This window comes from Dama dama, chromosome 9 (genome assembly GCF_033118175.1).
Source record: "Dama dama isolate Ldn47 chromosome 9, ASM3311817v1, whole genome shotgun sequence".
NCBI lineage: Eukaryota > Metazoa > Chordata > Mammalia > Artiodactyla > Cervidae > Dama > Dama dama.
In genome coordinates, this window is record NC_083689.1 from 59,552,425 (window position 1) to 59,566,242 (window position 13,818).

The following is a 13,818-nucleotide window of genomic DNA, read 5'->3' on the forward strand; positions in this document are numbered from 1 at the left end:
CTGGGTGGGGGTCCCTTCTAGAGGAAAGTGTCTGTAAAAAGGAACTGGACAAATAAAGTTGGAGAGGAAAGGGAGTAAGAAGGAGGAGATGATGAGAATGAGAGAGAAAGATGGAGGGTTAGGGAATGAGTCAGGGAAGAAGACCAAAGAGGAGGAGATCGACCTTGACATTCTTGGCAGGTGGGGAAAGAAGGGCGGAGTCTGCAAAGCTAGGCAATCCCACTAAGATGGGGGCTGACTGAGTGGGACAGCCAGGCAGAGCCTTGTAAACAAGGCTAAAGGGCAGCCCAGGGAGCAGAGACAATGCTGTAAGACAGACCATTAATTCTCATTAAACTTAATTGTTGTGATTTAACATTTACTGCATGCCCATCAATGTGGGCACTTCAGTGCATGAATGCCATTTAATCCTAAGCCTGGATATCATTTAAAAAAAAAAAGACAAGTCTAATTAGACCTTCTACCTGGACAGTTCTTAAAGATCCTGGGATTAAAAACATTTATCTTTTACATACCAACCACACACTTGGCAAATTGAATTATCCAGACTTTTCCAGACCTTCATAAAACACAAACAAAACCATCATCCTGCCAAGGACTACTGCACATGTCAGACCTTTGGGGTTGGTAGGGCCACTATGGCAACATGTTCTGGTGCTTCTGTGAGATACTGACCCATGTCTACTCCACAAAATCGTCACCCCAACTGCATGATTCAGTGAGGTGAAAATAGTCATCCAGATGGAGAAATGGAGAAAATTCACCAAGACAGGCAGGCATCGTATGAGTTTTCGAAATATGAGTACCTACCCCTCATATTTACCCCAAAAAGTACTCGCAATGAGTTTAGCAATCTGCCCCCAGAGCGGCAGACATGTGACATGCCCAGACAACCAAATATTTACTCTGTGCCTCAGTAGCACTAGAGCCAGTTAATTTTTAACTGTTGTGGCTGAAAAGCAGGTCGTTTGAGTGTAATGAAGACAGGATCCAGGCCCTCCAAATGAAACAGAATATTCATCCCATTGCCCACGATCGCTATAGAGTAACCTTTCTGAGAATTGTAAGCAATGCCAGACTGGCCACTCCCATTCCATCCAGCCCCCTTCCCCCTGCTCAGCAGCAAATTCCCTCTCTCTGAAACAAATCCCATCTCTGCTGAGTCACCTGAGGATTTGAAAAGGATGGTAGAAGCTGAACTCGCTGCCACTTCCTGTCATTTATTCCATCACCATGTTGGATACTACATCCTCTCCTATTATGTCCACCATAACCTTATATGGCAAATGTAACTATTCCAATTATAGAGCCTAGGAAGCTGCGGCTTGTAGGGTAACCACAGACAGTGGCAGAGCGAGTTTGATAGCTGCCCTCACCCTGAGTTCAAGCTATCTAACTTCAGAGCCTAACTTGGGACTATGCTCAATGAACCAAAAGACCATCCTTGCTGTGAGTTTACCGACTTCAGACCATGGAGAGGCGGCACAGTGCACTGGTTACAGTTGCCGGCTCTGATGCACACAGACTAGGTCCAGTCCTCATTTACCACGTGCTAGCTGTGTGATGCTGGGCAAGGTACTTGACTTCTCTGGGCCTTGACTTCTTAAAAGCCTTGATAACAGTGCCAGCCTCACTGGGTAATTGTGAGGGTTAACCGAGGTAACATAAAGTGACTGAAGTCATGCTGGTACATAGTGAATACCTCAAAAAGGTTAGCCTTGAATGTTTCTAAGAAAGTGGGTTATTGAAATTCCAGACAAGAAAGTCTAAATAAGGGCCTGCCCAGGGCTGTGGTGCTGAAAGGAGACCAAGTAACCTAGTCGTGGCAGTTGAGACACAGGCTAAGCTGAGACCTGAAGGACAGGAAAGAGTCAGGCAGGCAAAAGGATGGGAGAAAGGGTGTCCAAGTGGGGTAAGAAGCACCGGCAGTGGGTTTAAATGTAGCAACCAAGTCAAGTTCTCTTGTCCTCAAGCACAAAGAATCTGCTCCTGTGTGGAACATTCCAGGGGTCCCAGGTGGGTGTGGAACACCTCACGTCTGAAGCCAGACATTCCTGTGAGACCTCTATACCCTCAGCCAAGACTCGGAGGCCCTAGAAGAGGCCCGCCTTCACCCTGTGATTGGACCTGACACCTCAGTGCAAGGAAAGCTGCTGTGGGCAGGCTCTGCTGGGGCAGGAACAGAGGTGGGGACACCTGAGAGATGAAGGAGGGGCGCAACCAGTTGAGGACAGACTCTGAGGACCACACTTGAGGAAATGGTCGCCGTAGTGGTAAAGAAACCTGCCTGCCAGTGCAGGAGACGTAAGAGACCTGGCTTCAATTCCTGGGTCAGGAAGATTCCCTGGAGGAGGGCATGGCACTCACTCCCGTATTCTTGCTTGGAGAATCCCATGGACAGAAGAGCCTGGTGGGCTACAGCCCGTGGGGTTGCACAGAGTCAGACGTGACTGAGCAACTGAGCAGGCACACAGACAGCATCAAGGTCCTCACTTAAAGCCTGTCTCCTTCCCGGCTCGCGTGGGGCTGGTACACCTCCTCCCCCGCCCCCTCCCATAGACAGAGCTTCTGCAGGAAGATTTTAAAGCAGTGGCCCCACCTGTGACTCAGTGAGAGGCCGAACAAAATCCCTGATTTCTAACTCACAGGCTTCCGACTCACAGACTTCCAGCTTCCCTGGGACCTTCAGAAAGTCCATCTACACCAGGCCCGCATTCCCGACAGGCAGCCATCCAGAGGGGGCTGCGGCAAGGTCAAGAGTTCAGTGAAATGGACACGTGCTCTTCAATTTGCCTTGACCCCAGCAGCCTGCTTCACTCACTCACATGACCTGCACCTGAACTGGGCATGTTCCCCTCCAGACTGTGCTCCACTTCATCTCAGAAGCATTCTAAACCCCTTCCACATACAGCTGGGTCCCCAGATATCAGCTGATCCAGGCGCACAGGTCTCAAGAGCATAGTGGTCCCTGCCAGGGCCCTACAAGATGCTGTTCAGTAGTTTTGGGGTGGGGACTAAGCATATGTGTTTTCGACAAGCTCCCCAAGTGATTCAGAGGTACATAACAAAGGAGAGTAAGTTCACGTTTCTTGTACGGTATAGCAGTGCTGACATTTGGCTCTGACATTCAGCAGGAATATGGTCACACTGGTTGTCAATATATTGAAAGCGTCCTGGACTGATAGGTGAATAGTAGATTCTCTGAGCTCCCCGGGGCCTCTCCCCGCTCCCACACCCTGGCTCTTTCTCCAGGTCCTCCCCATCACTCTCCCATCCAAAAGCTAAAAAGCTAAGGCCAGCTGCAGTTGAGACCTGCAGCAATGAAACCCTTCTTCATTCTGATTAGCTGGTGCCTATGACATACTGGGCTTCCCTGGTGGCCCAAACAATAAAGACTGCCTGCAGTGCAGGAGACCTGGGCTTGACCCCTGGTTGGGAAGATTCCCCTGGAGAAGGGAATGACTATCCACTCCAGTATTCTTGCCTGGGAAATCCCACGGACAGAGGAGCCTAGGGTCGCACAAAGTCAGACACAACTGAGCGACTAACACTTTCACTATGTCATACTGATTCTGGACTGTTACCCTGTTGCACAGAGTAAGGCCCAGAGAGGTCACTCATAAGTTGAGAGCACTACTATCAAGCCCAACACTCTTTCTGGCCCCCATCCTGGCCACTGTTCAGCCCTTAACATTTGCCTTTGTAGGCCCTCAGCTGAGGCAAGGAGCTGATTTGGAGGACAGGAGTTTCCATGCCTGTTCACCTGTCTTTTTCAGCGAAGAGTTTCCTAGGTGTAAAGGACGCACTTCAGTGTCCCAGCTCCTCTGCTGCCTCACAGGCAGGTAAGGAGGCAGGTACTTTACTTCAACAAGGTGAACGGGCCCCCATCTTGATCCTCTCTTCACACAGGCCGGCCCCACAGCACCCGACTCCCTGCCCGGGGAGCGAGCAGCTGAAGCAGCAGGATAACATGGGCCTCTCCAGCTGGGAGCCCGTGCTTAACAAGCTGGGCCCTCCCGGGGCGGCAGCTGCTGCCACTGAGGCTTCTCTCGCTCATGTCTTGAGAGTGAAGACCCCAGTTCCCCCTCGGGTTGAGTGAAGGGAATGTTAGCACTTGCAGAAACCTCTTAGGTGACCATGAAAGACAGTCACTCAGCAGGCAAGACCAAGTGGGGGAATTAACTCCAGAGAGCCTTACAGCAGGTTGGCGTCATTGAGGATAAAACTCACAAGGACGTTTTGCCTGAAATAGAACAATGTTAAATGATGATCAAGCCATCTGCTGTTTGCCAAGCTGTAGTATCGTGTCCTAGACCAGAGTAGAAACAAAATGTTCCCAGGAAGCCCTTCCGCTGATCGACCTATACTTTGACAAATGGAAGGCAGCAGAGGTGGGATCAAAGAGGATGGGATGGAGGACATGGAGGAGCATTACAGATTCACCCATCTGTCCATCCAACAACAGTTAATTCACCACCACCCTGGCCCAGGCTCTATGAGAGGCAACAAGGGGAAGAGTAAACAGGATAGATAAAATACATATGGCTCCCACAGAACGGTGTTTCTTACTACTTCTTTTCTGGATTTGGGGCTTCTTTCTGCTTTTCTCCCCTTTTATAATTAAATGTCCTATAGACATAATTATATAGGATCATGAAACCAATAACCATATTGTCTACCACCTAGCTTTTTAAAAAATAATTGAAACCTGCTGTGTGCTTCTCCCAATTTCATTCCTTCCTTCCCCACCTCCCACTTCCCTCACAACCTCTATCCTGAATCCCATGTTTATCATTCCTGTGTACATATCCCATTCATGTACCATATGGAACTTTCAGCACAGCTCATAGAGGTACTCAGTAAACACTAGTCAAAAAAGATACTGCAACCTGAGGCCATACACACCCAGCCTGAATATTTAAACTCCCATCTGGTTTCTGTCACTGGGACTCGAACGCTTTGATTTATTGCTGGGATTTGAGATTTTGATGCACCGGCATGTCTGGTTTTGAGGCATTCGAGTTTAAAGGGGTTTTTACAAGAATTCTTCCAAGTACAGCTGCTTTAGGAGACCCTGTTGCTCCTGAATAAGGAAAATATGGGCTGTGACTGTGCCTACATTCCTTGAATATAGGGTTTTCAACACAGCTCTCCTCTGCACCTTGCCTGGAGCCTCTGGGTAGCCAACTGCAGAAACCAGAGTAGCTTCTCAGATTTTGAAAATAAAACACATCTTGCTGCTGCTGCCAAATTCTTCCAAGAACTCCATGAAATGCTCAGAGAAAAATCGTCTTTGTCCAGACTCCAGATCAAGAAATTGAGACTCAGGATGTTTCAGCAGCTTGACTAAGGTGACATAATGAGTTTGAAATGGAAGGGAGACCACTAACTCTTCATCCAGTGATAATTGTTACCATTTACTGAGCACCTGCTGTGTACATGTGTCATGCCATCCAATCCTACCCAACCCTGTGATGGCAGGTACTGCTGTTATTCCACTTTATAGAGATTAGAATTATGGCCCAGAGGTCAAATGATCTGTCCAAGGTAACAAGGACTAGAACCCAGAACTCTTAAATCCAAACCGTAATCTTAAGTCACCATGTCCCAGGCATCCCCAGTGACTCAGTGGTAAAGAATCTGCCTGCCAATGCAGGAGACACAAGTTCAATCCCTGACCCAGAAAGCTCCATTTAAAAAAAAAGAAAAAAAGAATCACCATGTCCCTCTTCTTCAGCAGCAACTGTAAACACGTAACATGGTGGAAGTTGGAGAGGAGGCAAAGTGTGTATGTTCTGCGGAAACCACAGAGATGAAGACGGAGATGGGAGTCGGGGGATGGTTTAACTGGGTGAAACCTCCCAGAGAATAAGTTACGGGTCTTATCAACCAAGAAGTAGGGGTGGGAAAGAAGGTGACTGAGAATGTTCTGTACAAAGAAATCCGAGAAGCACATCTACCCCTGTTGCAAGGGCAGCCAGACACAGCCAACAACTTGAAAAAGAACCAAAGCTTGCAATGTGGTTCTGGATCATTGACATCAGAACACGATGACCATTCTGAGGTCTCTAGATCTCTCCCTCTTCATGAGTCTATTTCTGGTTTTGCCTGTCCTCACTCTAAATGATACACAGTTCAGAAGAAGGGGGTTATGATTTCCAAAATTACCCCCACTTTCATCTTCTCTGTGGGAACAAGAGGGCTCAGTGAGCTGACATCTTCCAGTGTTCCATGCTGGTATTTATCCAAAGTTCAAAGGCAATTGCTTTGGGGGAGTAAATACAGACCCACAGATGCAAGCTAATTATGCAAATAGGGTCACTGCTGGATGGACAAGAGCTGCAGTCTGGTAAAGACTAAAGTGATGCCAGCCAAGACCCGGAGAGAAAGGCAAAACACATTTGCAAAGGCCACTCTGTGTACCCTTGGTTAATGCTGTTAGAAACTGCTAGCGTGACCGACTGACTTGATGAAGGCCATCTGCAATGTCAGAGTTTGACTGCTGTAGGCCACACATGTCCTAGAGGCCAGAGCCATCCTAACATCTTTCCCGTGAAAACAAGAACTCCTCCCTGGACCATCCAAGTGGATTGTGAGAACTATTTGCAGTCAGGAGACTCTCAAAATTAGCAAAAGCAAACTTGAATCAAAACATAAGGAGGCAGCAAAAACACCTGAAGGACCAAAGAGGAATTCAAATAAATATCACCTTCAAAGGATCGTACCTGGATTCCCACCTCATTCTTGCCTGGTTCATTGGGAGATGTTTTTCTTCTCTGTCTAGAAGAGACCCAAAGGACCACACTCCCTGAGGAAGACATGGCAGTCACCACTCAAGAGTGATGGCAGCAGCTTCCATGACAAAGGACAGAGCGGTCAGACAGACAGACGGGATCATACTGTTTGGAAAGGAAGGCTTCTTTTAGACATCAGAACCACATTTCCAAATACTCCATCCTGCACATTCTATTTATAAATTGAATTCTTTTTTAAGCTTACATTCATTTTAGATGTTGGCAAATTTGATAGCTTGGACCTTCTTCATGGAGACCTCCAGTAAAGAACTAAATTTTAAAACATCAGCCAACAAGGATTTGGTGGTAGCTATTCTAGCTGTGTTCCCAGTCCACTGAACTTAACAAGATATGGAGAAACAACAAAACACAATAGCTAGAGTGGTGGGTTTTGGAATCAGATTGTCTGGGGTTTGCTCCCAGCTTGTCACTTACTAGTTATGTTTCCTTTGGCAAATGACTAAAGCAATTCGGAAAAGTTATACCACCTCCCTAAACCTGCTTTTTCATCTATAAAATGGAAATCAGAACCTCCACCTCATTGGATTCTCAGCAGAATTAAACAAGATCCTGCATGTACAGCCCCGATTGTGGTATGCAGTACATCAAAGTATTCAATAAATGGTAGCTATTACCCATACATACATAGAGAGGCACAATTCAAAAATGGAGTATAAGAAAGAGATAGTCTTGATCAAACAGACAGATGTGCGAGAGAGGAGTGATAAAAAAAAGTGGGGTTTTTTGTTTTTATTTTTTTTAATATGAACCAATTTTTATTTTTATTGCTTCCCTGGTGGCTCAGACGGTAGTCTGCCTGCAATCAGGGAGACCAGGGTTCAATCCCTGGGTTGGAAAGGTCCCCTGAAGAAGGAAATGGCAATCCACTCCAGTATTCTTACCTGGAAAATCCCATGGACAGAGAAGCCTGGCAGGCTACAGTCCATGGGGTCACAAAGAGTCAGACACAATTGAGCGAAATCACATATTTAATTTATTACAACATTGCTTCTGTTCTCTGTTTTCAGTTTTTTGGCAACGAGGCATATGGGATCTTAGCTCCCCAACCAGGAATCGAACCCACACTCACTGCATTGGAAGGTGAAATCTTAACCACTGGACCAGCAGGGAAGTCCCGGAAGGAGTGTTTTAGTTGTCAGGAGAGCTCCACTGAGCAGCAAGAGATTCTGAAAGACGGTAGCATGGAGAATGGTTATTACATAGAGAGGAAACCACCTGGGTTTTAGAATCACATGTCCTGGGCTCAGATCCTGGCCCCACCACTTTGTGGCTGTCTAATCTTGAACCAAGTTAACTAACCTCTCTGAAACTTTCTTTACTCAAGTGAAGAGTGAAAACAATAATCAGCACTTCACAAAGTCATTGAGAAGATGAAGTGAGACAGACAGGCCAGATGCCGGTGTGCAAAAGGGACCCTAGCAGTGAATTCTGCAGTTATGACAAAGGCGTGATGGCAAGATCAGGAGAAATGCTAGAATAAGAATAGATCCTTCTAGCTGCCATTCATTACATGTGTACTAAATGCCAGGTATTGGTCTAATCCCTTAGAGCAGGGGTCTCCAACCTCCAGAATCTATCTAATGCCTGATGATCTGAGGTGGAGCTGATGTAATAATAGTGGAAATAAAAGTGAAAGTCACTCAGTCATGTCCGACTCTTTGTGACCCCATGGACTGGAATTCTCCAGGCCAGAATACTGGAATGGGTAGCCAGTTCCCTTCTCCAGGGGATCTTCCCATCCCAGGGATCGAACCCAGGTCTCCCACATTGCAGGTGGATTCTTTCCAAGCTGAGCCACCAGGGAACCCAAATAATAATGGAAATGAAGCGCACAATAGATGTAATGTTCTTGAATCATCCCAAAACCATCCCCCTGCACCTAAATCATGGAAAAATCATCTTCCACGAAACTGGTCCCTGGGGGCCACTGCCTTAGAGGATTGTTACAGGGAGGTCACAAACACAGTGAGTCAGGTGACCTGGATTCAAATCCAGACTCTGCGTTTCTTCCCTGTATTACCACGGGGAAGTCATTTAATCTTCCCAACCTTTAGTCCCCTTGTTTGTAAAATGCAGGGTCTAATTGTGCTTTCTTTGATGGTTTGGTGGGGATTAAATGAGATAAGGGGCGTGAAGTCACTACCACAATTCCCAGCTCATAGAAAACACTGTGATGTTAGCTGTCATGACTATTTACATGCCTTTTCACACTTAATCTTCACAACAATCCCATGAGTTGGGTGTTATTGTCCCCTATTTATAGATCAAACAGATCTGAGGCTCTGAGGATCAATCAATTGTCTAAGGTCACAGAAAGGAAGCAGTGGGGCTGGCTCTGTGAGACTAGAAACTCTCAGCTTCTTTGTTCTCTTCACTTTTCAGATCAGCTGGTGAATGGTGCCAGGGTTGAGGCAATATGACAGTTATTTTTAAAAGCATCTCATGCCATAACCCTCATCAGTCCTTTGTCTTCTGGTTGTCCCTACACCTTACCTCCCATCTGTTGAAGGTCTGAGGTTTAAGGTTGTCTATGACCCTGAATGCAGCTAGTGAGCACCTTGGTGCGGCCCCTCTGGGGACTTGCGGCCTCACAAGGTTGACAAGGTTTATGAAATGTCCATTCTGATTTGCAAACAGGTCTGCAACGGCCATGCTTCCAGCTGGCTGGTGATTTTGATAACAACCCCTCCTCCTTGGTGCCAATTAACAGAAATTAAATGTCCCTGGCATACTTTGTAATTCAGGAAATGCATGTGCTGATTAGTTAAACCCCTGCTGGACATGCCATTATGACCAAGGGGCTCCAGGCCAACATCCTAGCTCTCACTCCATCTCCATTTAAAGTCACAGAATGTTTTCTTCCTGGGTAGAAATCAATGTCACCTCATTCACTTATTCATTCATCTTCATTCAACAAATATTGATTGAGCATCTACTGTGTGTGAGGTTTTGTTCCATACAGTTCCATACAGTTCACAACAGTGAACAAAGCAAAGCAAGTAATATTCCTGCCTTCATGAAAGGCAATAAATGGAAAATGATTAAACACACAGGATTATTTCTATATGACAGATGCTATGAAGGAAACAAACTGGTGGGACAGACAATGACTGGGAGGTATGAGTGACATTAGGTAGAGTGGACAAGAAAGGTTTCTCCAAGGAGGCCAGATTTGAACTGAGATTCGAAGGCTGAGAAGAACTCAGACATGCACAGTAACAAGAGGAACAGGAACAAGTTCAAAGTGTCAAGGAAATTCATTCATTTATCAAACATTTTTGGTCATCAGTCAATTATGTGTTGAATGAACAATTGGAGAATAAATGAATCCTCCCTTTTCCTGCCAAGAAGGATCTTCACAGGAAGAATAAACTTAAAGGAGATGCCACAAACTTAGAGGCAATTTGCTTCCCTTTTCTCCAGCCCCATTTCATCCCTCAAACATGGGGCTTGGATTAGGCATTAGCATTCCAGGATTGCAGGATCACAAAAACTCACCTTCCAAAGGGACTGGCCCTCGCAGCTCTTTAAAGCCATGATTCTGCAGCATGCAAAAAGCAATTTCATTTTTCTAAGCGGTCAAATGGTTGTTTGGAATTATGTAGACAAGGCATGAAATGTCATCTGCTTTGTTATCATTAGGATACGTTTATTGAATTCCCACGCCCACTTACTCATTCCGAGAATACTTCTTATCAGTTGCCAGCCTCCCTCTCCCCTTCCCTCCCTCCCTTCTTCCCCCTTCCCATCCCCAGCTCCTTCACCCTCTTCCGCTCTCCTCTCTCTGGCATGGCAGTGAACGGCCCAGGCTATAGAATCAGAACACCCATTGTACCTCAAATGTGACTCATTATGTCACTTTGGGTAAGTCACCTCACCTCTCTGAGTCTCAATTTTCTCATCTATATAGTGAGAAGAATAATAGAGGCCATCTCATGACAATCATATAAAGTATAATAAATACTGAGCTATTGTTATCCTCATTTTGTTGATTAGGATATAAGATTTTAATAACTCCTTTTAGGTTTTTAAGGTAAAAGAAACTCCGGTAATGAGTGTGATCATGAGCCAGTTTAATGATCTGTATCCACCTGTATGGTTTTCCGTTCTTTGAGATACTCAAGAAGCAGGATTTTAACACATAACCTTGAAGAGGTCTCTTAATTTATAGTAATGCTTTTGAGCCAATAATGAGAGACAGACACCCTGCCTTGTGCCAGACACTCTTTTATGTGCTTTACTTATATTGACTGATTTTTTAAAATTTTCATGTTTTGTTTATTTTTAATTGGACGATAATTACTCCACAATGTTGTGTTGGTTGCTGCTGTACAACAGTGTGAATCAGCTGCGTGTACACGTATGTCCCCGCCTCTTGAGCCTCCCACCCCCCATCCCACCCCTCTAGGTCATCACAGAGCACAGAGCACGGAGCTGAGCTCCCTGCTATAAAGCAGCTCCCCATCAGCTGTCTGTTTTACTCACAGTAGTGTATACGTCAATCTTACTCCCTCACTTCATCCCACCTTCTTTCCCCTCTGTGTCCACAAGTCCATTCTCTACATCTGCATTTCTATTTCTACCCTGAAAATAGGTTCATCAGCACCACTTTTCTAGAACATGACAAGGGTGCCCACTCTTGCCACTGTTTTTCAACATAGTTCTGGAAGTCTTAGCCATGGCAATGAGAGAAGAAAAAGATGTATTGGCTGATTTTAAAATCTCACCATAACCAGACAAAGTAAACACTATCACTATGCCCATTTTACAGATAAGTAAACTAAGACCTAGAGAGATTAAATAGTTTCCATGGGGTCACATGGCTGGAACTTGGTGGAGCTTGGGAATAAATCCAGGCAGCTGGACTCTAGTGTTTACTGGAAGCTACTTGCCACCTCATTTAAGATGAGACACCAAAGTTTTCCTGCAGACATCAGGGTTTTCTACTTCAAGTAGACCTGTCCCCTGATCACTTAATAAACAAAGAATCATCACCTGCCTAATCCTAAAACCCTGGCCTGTAGACACAGGACTGATATGAGCTGCTACCCAGTACAGCACAACGCCAGCCACAGGTAAATCCATACCTCCTGCCACTGATAGGATTTTGAGGTGTCTATTAAGATGTCAGTGGATCCTAGAGTTGAAGTTCTTTCTACATCACTTAGCACCATCAGGAAGGTCAGATCCATGTGGCAGTCAGCCCTCCATTGGCAGTTATTTCCTATCCCTACCCTGTCCCTCTGCTGACTCTCAGAAATGCTACATCACAGTAAAGGTACTTAAAGAGCTAACAAACCGCCACTACTCCCTTGAGATGGAGAAGCAGTTGACTCAAATCACCTTGCCTCCAGTCTCAGAGGGATATGCTCCCAGCTGCTGATGTCAGGCCTGATGTGCAGACCAAAGCAGGCATTTCTGGGCCCACTGGGATAGCTATGGGTTGACCCATCTCCAAAGGCAAGTGCCCAGCATCAGCGCCAGTACCCACTTAGGCAAAGGTAAAAGAAGCAGGATATGACTAACACAGGCACTGTCCCTTTTAAGGACTAAAAGTTGTGAACTTACTTGGTGATCCAATGGTTAAAACTCTGTGCTTCAAATGAAGGGGGCATGAGTTCGACCCCTGGTCAGAGAACTAAGATCCCATTTGCTGTATGGCTTGACCAAAAGAGATAATAATAAAAAATTTTTAAATAATAAATAAAAGTTGTGAACAGCAGGCTGAAACTCCTGCCCATGTTTGGGGATGGACAATGGAGACAGCATAACTCCAGATCCTGTGTAACTTATTATCTTGATGGGAGGCAGACTCTGTATTTATGCCTGCTTCTCCCACTGAATAGGAAGCAGTCCCATTAAGCCCCCCATGGCCCTTACCTGCTATTATGGTGAGTGAAGCACATCAACAAAGGAGTAAGTCCTGCAATTCACTGGGAGGCCCTGAGAGGGTACAGAAGCTCAGTGGTTAGCCTAGATGTGGCTGCCTGCTTGAAAGCTCAGCCTCCTTCAGTACACTCTGTGTAACAACAAATCATAGTTCAGCCTTTCGAGAGTTGGGAGTTCGAGTCAGACTCCCCAGATTGCTGTTTCCCATAAACTTTGCTTGCAAGATCCAACTGTCCCACGTCACCCTGAAAAGAGTGAGGCTGTGATCATCACTAAAAGTTTCCCCAAAGAGAAAACTGGCCTGTTAAATCAGCAGGAGTCCTTGGATAGAAAAGAAATCAGGCTCCAAAGGAAAGACCTTAGACAGGAGATGGAAAATTCCCTCTCCTACTTATTTCCTGTTTTACTGGGTTTTTGTGGAACTCGCTTGTGGACAGACCCCGAGCCTGAGTCTTTTTAGAAAACAAGTCTTTCTCAATGTTCTGGGACCACTTTCCCATTACCCTCTTAGCTTTCTCCTGTCCCCCTTCAGCAAAGTCAGCTGGGACTTCATTTGCGTTCAGAAGGGCCAAGAGCCAAGCACTGGCAGCAAAGTCGTAGAGAGCAGCCAGCTCCTGTGATGCCCATCCACACTGCCTGCCCTCACCTGGACAAGGGAAAGCCGGAAGTGTTGGCTGCACTTCCCCCTGAATGTGCTCAGGACGAAGCAGCCCCAAGGGACACACGGGGAGGGGAGGACATTGGCTACATGTGTGGGGGTGATAGGGATGCAAGCTGAGTTTGGAAACCAAAATACAGTATTTCAGGCTTTGGAGAAATTCTGAGGCCTTGTGAATTTTAAATTATTTCAAATAATTTCAGATATCTAGAAATGTTGCTAAAAATGTACAAGGGATTCCTGTATACCCTTCATTACTAGGTTCCCTAGATATTAACATTTTCCTATGTATGTTTTGACCCTCTCTCTTTTAAATATGTATATACATATATACTAATTAAATGTCAAATTAAAATTTAATATAAATTACATATATAAAATCTTTCTGAACCATTTGAGAACAAGCTAAAAATGTTCACTTTCCCCTAAAATATTTCAGTGTATATTTTCTAAAAA

At 45.5% G+C, this 13,818-nt stretch overlaps 1 protein-coding gene across 1 annotated transcript in view; it reads left to right on the top strand.

The window, feature by feature from the left end:
* SH3RF2 (SH3 domain containing ring finger 2) overlaps positions 1–13,818 on the top strand; it is a 144,467-nt gene that overhangs the window by 126,325 nt on the left and 4,324 nt on the right. The window lies entirely within an intron of this gene.